This window comes from Lactuca virosa, chromosome 4 (assembly GCF_052849685.1).
Source record: "Lactuca virosa cultivar CGN04683 chromosome 4, Lactuca_virosa_CGN04683_v6, whole genome shotgun sequence".
NCBI lineage: Eukaryota > Viridiplantae > Streptophyta > Magnoliopsida > Asterales > Asteraceae > Lactuca > Lactuca virosa.
The window spans coordinates 68303120-68310864 of NC_136429.1; positions in this window are offsets into that span (position 1 = coordinate 68303120).

Below are 7745 nucleotides of genomic sequence, written 5' to 3' on the forward strand. Positions count from 1 at the left end.
TTCTTCTCCCCCTTTGCTGCCTCTACCACCGGCTAAAATCCACGACCACCGCCCTTGTCCGCCAATCACGACCTACATTGTCGTCGCTCCACTTCTTCACCGTTGTCTCCCTCCTCCAACAACTCAAATCTAAATCGAAGTCTAGAGTGAATTTTTTTTGAACTATCGGTAATAACTCTTAGGTCATGCTAAAATCCACCACCACGACCCTTCTCCACCTGTCGTAACATCCACTGCTGTCACTCATCTTCTTCACCGCAGTCTCCTTTATCCACCAGCTCAGATCTAAATCGCTGACCATAGTGAATTTTATTTTCTATCAGTGAGATTGGCCAACTGTGATTTTTACTACGACTTAGAAAGAAAGGAAACGATGATTGAGTAACTTATTATATCAAACTATTTAACTGATTGAGATATTTTATACATCAATTTTTTATTAAATAAAAACTTTCAATCCAAATTTTATATCATTTAATAAGTGACATCGCTGGAATCTGACAAGGAATAAAGTAAGAAAAACATATTTAGTTTCTAGATCAGTAGCACAAGTTGCGTTTAATTGATTGGTTGGCCACCTAAACAGATATAGCCATTTATGTCGATTTAAATTTGAGTATTTGTGAGGGATTATTGAGAATTCATTGAAGTACAAAAAGTTCTTAAATCATATGCATACAATATGTTTGTTGAAATGCCTAGTGAGATATATAAGACATTAAGCTGTGAATTGGTGGGATGTCAAGTCCACCAAGCAAATTACACCATTCATGAAGGTTATCATTCATCCCAAATTGGTTATAGCAATCATGAAGCATGATATGCGAAGATTCCTCATAGGTAGTATGGAGGTTGGGGAAGCCCACAACATACCTTCTTAATCAAAATCAAGGATCCAATTGAAGCAATTGAACCCAAGAAGTTGATTAGCCTTAAGAATGAAGGAATCCCCAATTCTCAGAGGATGTCAATGCTTACACATCCATAAAGGAGTCATGATTCATAAGCTAGAGATGATTTCTACCATCATAAAGCCCTTGTTCTAAGTAAATTCAATGATTCAATGCTAAACCAAAGAAATAAACCAACAATTGCTCATTCAAGTACCAAGCTCATGATCAAAGTATTAAACAAGCATAAAAAATATGAACTAGAATCATAAACATAAGATAAATGACAATTAAGCATGAATCCTTCAAAAACCCACAAACATCCAAGGGTTTTAGCCAAAGTTAACCAAAATAGAGAAACTAGCCACTCATGGCAACAAAATAACAATCACAAAAGTGTTTTGGCGTCAAGAATCTACCAATTACTTAGAAAGATGAGAAGAATGAGTATCCAAGCTCCAAAAATCACCTCTCCAGGTCTCTAATGGTGGAAAATCGAAGTGTATCTGAAAGATCCACCCCTAAGGTAAATGGTAAACAAAATGACCAAAATGCCCAAAAGTGTGCAGTTGTGCGGGTACCCGCGCAAGTGTTGCGCGACTGAGACTCCACCCTCACAAGTGTTCCCGTGGTCCCCTCCATGACTCACATGATTTGAAATTGGCCAATCATCTTCAAGGTTTAAATATGGATAGCCCATGCCTAAAATAAGAATCCATGAGCCATCTTCAAAAGCCCACTTCATCCAAATCTTCAACTTTTTAAGCCTAAATCTCCTTTGATGGATCCGTAAAGCCCAATAATGCATCGAGAAGCCCACTAAGCCCAACTCCAGTCAAACCGCAACCGCAATGAGCTCCAAAACCCTGCAAAATATCTCATGCAAAATAGAAAGTACCTGACATGATCCATGATAAAGAAAATAAAGAATATGCAATGCAATATTAATAAAAAGAGTTAAAAATACTATAATAAACTATTAAAAATAAGGAAATAAAATAAGCTATCAAATCACCCCAAGCTTAAAATTAACTTGTCCTCAAGTTAGAACAAGACTAAAATGAGCTCGGGATGAGCTAAACTACAAAGGAAAAAGAAAGATACCATAGAACTTTTTTAACACCAGTCAACATGGTCAGAATCAGTCTTTCATGGACCCTACGCATCTTCAAAATGTTCCCCGCTTTAGAGCCATAAACCACATTCTCGAACCACTTGATGGGCGAATAGATCACGGCTGGATGTAGTCGCGGTGTGCAAGACAAAGGAAACAGAGGATGCGCCCAGTGGGGGCACTTTAAATCACCAATGCAGATCATAATTCATGAAGGAAAGGCGCCTCTTCACACACGACGATTCCTACATTTGTCAGGCTAAAGTGTATAATACGAAATAGGGTTTTGCAGCGCGGCCTCCGGGAAAACATCCGGTTTCAGAGGCTTTTCCCTTGTACTGTCCTTTACAATCTACCGTCTCATCGTCATAGCCTTTTCTCACCAAAAATCAAAAAAAAAATAAAATAATAACAATTATACTTAACCTAAATCTAAACCTAACAAGTTAAATCTTCAATCTTGAACTTTTGTTATTTAGTTTTCAGTCTCTTTGTAGCTCGATCTTTTTTTTTATTGAGAGAAGTATTGAACTTGGATTCTTGTTCTTCTTTTTGTGTTGCTCTTTTTCTTCATTTTTCTTCTTTGTTTTTGTTGCTTTTCTTTAATCTTCTTCATTGTTTCTTTTTGTCTTTGCTTTTTCCAATTTCTTCATTTTTTGTGTTTTCTTCTTGTCTTTATTCTTGGAAGGTTTAGGGAATTTCACCATGTAACATAGGACTCCAATAGTGAAAATGGAGTAATAGATAGAGGCTAACATGAACACCTAATGATCATTGACTATGTGTCAAGATCTACTAAAAAGGGTGGGGAATGACTCAAAAATGGGTGTTACCGAAAAAACTTGGTCCCAAAAGATGTGAATTGGGGGACCCACTTCAAAGTTTATCGAGCACCTCAATGCAAGGTGTGATAAACAAAATCTATCTAACTATCTACTCTAGACCCTTAGAAAAATGATGACCTATCTTAAAAAGGTGGTGAGAATCTAACTAAGTACGGCTCGGACGAGACTCGGGAGTACTAAGGGGTATTCCCCCTAAAACCAAGATGTGAGTCTTCAATGTCTTCAAAATACCTTACTGGGCTAATCTTTGCTCGCATACATCGGTTTGACCAACCACATCCCTCCACACCTAGACCCAATCAAGCTACCTGTATCTAACCCACACACAAGCGGTCTCAAAGTGGTCTGTGAGGCTCAAAGCGTGTTCCATTTATCCAATTAAAGGAATTCCATATCAAGACCCGGGACCATCTATGATTCAATACTTATGACTCGGCGCTATGGTACCTGTAGGGATGAGAAGACAAGAGAGAACAAAAATGCATGACCTTAAACTAGAATGCATCTAAAAAGTATGAAATTAGAAAAGAAGGAAACAAAATATGCAATATTTTTGAATTTTTTATGCAACTTTTATGAATGACCTAAATGACTTACTCTAAATGTAACTATATACAACCTAAATGCAATCAAAAAAATAAAAGATAAAGAATACCTCACCCCAAGCTTTAAATTAAGCATTATCCTCAATGCTTAGGATGAGAGTAAGGAATGATCGTACCGGGATCAAGGTGGAGGAGGCCCGCGAGGACGGTAACCGCCTTCGGGCTGAAAATGATGCCAAAGATCCTCCATGTAGTTGTTGGCTCGAGCTTGCTGCTCCTCGATGCGCCGAATGGCTGCTGTATTCCGGTTGCCCTAGAGGCGCAAGGCAGCAAGCTGACTGTATATATCAAGAGGAAACTCGGGTCTCAGCTCGTTGTGTTGTTGGTAAGACGGGTACTCATGTTGTCGCTCGAAGTGTGCTCCCAAAGGTTGAGCATAAAAGGGTGGTGGCAGTTGTCGGATTGGGAGGTCATAATGGTCTTAGGCCTCAAATGGGCTATCAACATTGCCAGTGTCTACCTGCATGTCATCATCATCTCCTGCATCATCATCATCATGTAACTCTTCAGGCAAGAACCAAGTTTTGGGGTCGCTGGTGGTAAAGGCAGAGATGTTGGTATTAGGTAAGATGTAAACTGATTCCTTGGCATGATTGAGCCAAAAGTAGTGGTTATTGCTGGTAGGTAGCAATAATTCCATCCGGGTGAGAGCTAAGCATTCGAGGAGGTAGAGAGGTGGGTCATCCACTGGCACATACTCAGACTCGGGAAATTGAAGGCCCGCACCCAAACCAATTAGGGTAATGAGACCTCCAATGCAAATGTTTCCAGTGGTCTTCGTGCGTATGCTGTCACATTTATCCAAGAAAAAAGTAGCGAAACCGGGGCAAGACCAACGACGGCTAGTCATGCAATAGAGGAAATATAGCTCGATTGTGTTTATTTGTCCTGGATCGTGACGACCAAAGATGGAAGTTGAAAGAATCTGGTGGGCGATTCTCCAACAAGGATGGATGATGTAAGGATCTTTCTATCGACTTGGATTGAAGTTTGGAAGACCGGTGATCTGAGTACAAAACTCTACTTTGGGCAAGCTCTTGAATTGAGTCCATTGATAACTATAGATGTCAGTGTTGTGGCTATCGTATGTGCCTATGATAGTGTTGAGGGTGTCGTATGTGAGTCGGTGCTGCCGACCCTGGAGTCTAAATGTGAGCACCCCCTCCGTGTCATCCCGTGCATAAGTGGAGAGGAACTAAAGTGTGGGTTGCTTGTATGTGCGCGCGGAAAGGGCTAGGTAATCATGCCAACCTATGTTGAAGAACATTTGTTCCAAGCAATCGTCAAGTCCAAGGTGGATCATCGACTCCCGGTGGTAAAATTTTGTGGCTCAGATCGCACGTTTTTGGAGGTTGGACTTAAATTGCTTGATTTGTTCACTAGTGAGGACAAAGTTACCATCATGATCGACATGCTCGGTGGACACTTTTTTGGTTGATCGCGATGATTGAGCTTCACGGGAAGAACCATGAGACGCATGAATGGTTTTGTTCTTTTCCATTGTACCTGTAAATAGAACCCAGGAAAGACAAAAACTTTGACCAAAATTATCCGTCACACTCGCCTCACACCAATCCAATCAATTAAAAAAAATAAACCGGGCAAATACTCCAAACTTGCAATTTGGCACAATGCAATGCAATGTAATCCTATCAATTCAAAGCAATTCAATTCTAATCAATCTAATGCATAACATAATTCTATCCAAATTAGAAATGGAATGCAATAAAATTAAAAGGAATGTACCAAATTCGAGTGTCGAAACCCGAAAATAAAACCGCTAAAACCGCACCCCAAGCTTGAATTTGACCCGCAAGGTTGAGTCTTTTGAATCTCCGGTGAGAAACAAAAAGTTTGAAATTTTTGTCAAAATTTATGGCGGCGGCAGACAGTGGCCGGTGGCGGTGCTAGGTTTTCCGGCGAGCGAGTTTGGCCAAATGGGTAGTAGATCGGCGTGTCCGGAAGTATTTGGTGAAGAATGCCCCAAGAAATTTTGAATTTGGAGAAGAATTGTCGGAGATATGGAGGTTTTACGCTTTTCCGGCGAGGTGTTGGAAAACGGTGGAGGCGGCGATTGAAGGCTGTAGTGGGACTGGTTGTGGTCGGAATTGGTTGGGGATGAGGGTAGATGGTAAGCACCGGTCGTAGTAGCAAGGAGGATGGCTGAATCGGCTGGTTGCGTTTTTTTGGCGACAAAGGGGTAAAGGAAGGAAGGGATGCTGCGGCGGCTGGAGAAGGAGGGGGGAAACGACGGTGGCAGGTGGCGGCGAGCTTGGCAGTGCCGACCGGTGGCGGAAAGCAGGCGGGAATCGGGTGTTGTCGGCGGCAGCTCGAAATCGGCAGCAGCGCTTGTGGGGGTTGTGATCGTCGGGAGAGATAAGGGGTTTAGATTGGAGGCCGATGGGTAAGGGTGGTATAGAGGTGGGTCTTAAATAGGTCGGGTTATCGGGTAGGTTTTTAGGAAGGTTCGGGTCGGGTTCGGGTGATCGGGTGGGGCACGGTTTGAAAATGGGCCGGGTATGGGCGTTAGAGGGCTGGTGTGTTGGTCGTGCAATGGGGATGGAAGTTTGGTCTTGGTCGCGCAAGGGTTTGCGAGGGTAGGGGTCAGGTCGCGCAAGAGGTTGCGAGGGTGAGTTTTAGGTCGCCCAGAACCTCCCCCACCCGCGTGCATACATCAGTTTGTGTCCCATGTGGGGGTAATTTGGACTCGGATTTGCATGGCTAGGTGTCGGTCGCGCAACGTTTGCGCGGGTACCTGCGCAAATTGCAAATTTTTGGCACTTTTTGCAAACTTTACCAAGAACATTGCTAAACCTCTAGATGCTTATTTGTGACCAACTTCAAGCCTAGAAACATCAAAAGTTCAAGCGGAGATTATTTATTTACAATGCATTTATTTAACGTCTTTGCCAAGACATAGTATCGCTTCCTTCAACTTTCATAAATCAGAGTTTCCAATGTTACGTTGTCAAATCCCCCCGTGTCAAAGCCTTCATAAAATGGTTTCAAGCGGTGTCCATTCACTTTGAATATTTGATTTGTTTCCAAACTCTGAATTTCAACCGCACCGTGATCAAGCACTTTTATAACAATAAAAGGTATGTGCCATCGAGATTGCAATTTTCCCGGGAATAGCTTTAACCGCGAATGATAAAGAAGAACTTTTTGGCCCGGAATAAAATGCTTTCGAGTGATGTGCTTGTCGTGAAACGCTTTTGTCTTGTTTTTGTAGATGCTTGCATTTTCATAAGACTCGTTCCTCAACTCTTCGATTTCTTGAAGTTGCATCTTTCGGGGCTTCCCGGTTTCTTTAATATTGAAATTACACCTTTTAACCGCCCAATATGCCTTGTGTTCCAATTCCACCGGCAAATGACAAGACTTTCCATTAACAAGGCGGAATGGAGACATGCCAATTAGAGTTTTATAGGCGGTCCGATACGCCCACAATGCATCTTCTAACTTCAAGCTCCAATCTTTTCGTGTAGTGTTGTCCGTCTTTTCAAGAATTTGTTTGACTTCTCTATTTGACACTTCGGCTTGGCCGTTTGTTTGTGGATGGTAAGCGGTCGATATCCGGTGTGTAACACCATATCTCTTCATCATGGCTTCCATCATTTTGTTGCAAAAATGAGTGCCCCTATCACTCACCAAGGCTCTCGGTACACCATATCTTGCAAAAATATTTGACTTCAAGAAGTCAATTACAGTTTTAGAATCATCATGCCTTGTAGCCTTTGCTTCCACCCACTTTGAGACGTAGTCAGTCGCCAAGAGTATATAAGTATAACTGAAAGAGACGGGCAATGGGCCCATGAAATCGATTCCCCATACATCAATGATCTTACAAATGAAGATAGGGCTTTGAATCATTTCGTGCTTCATGGATATGGTTCCCATTCTTTGACATCTATCACAACTCTTTCAAAATAGATAGGTATCTATTGACATTGTTGGCCAATAGAGCCCACATTCTAGCACCTTTCGCATGGTTTTGTTTTGACCAAAATGTCCTTCGCATGCATACTCATGGCAAAACTTCAAGATTGATTCGACCTCATTTTGATGAACACACCGCCGTATTAGTTGATCCAGACAATGTTTCCAAAGATAAGGGTCGTCCCACACGTAGTATTTGGAATCACTCTTCAACTTGGCCTTTTGGTACTTGGTAAATGCATGTGGAATTTCTTTAGTAACCAAGTAATTGACAATATCCGCATACCATGGAACGGTGTTTGAAATGTAGAAGAGGTGTTCATCCGAAAATTCATCAAGAATAGAAGAAGAA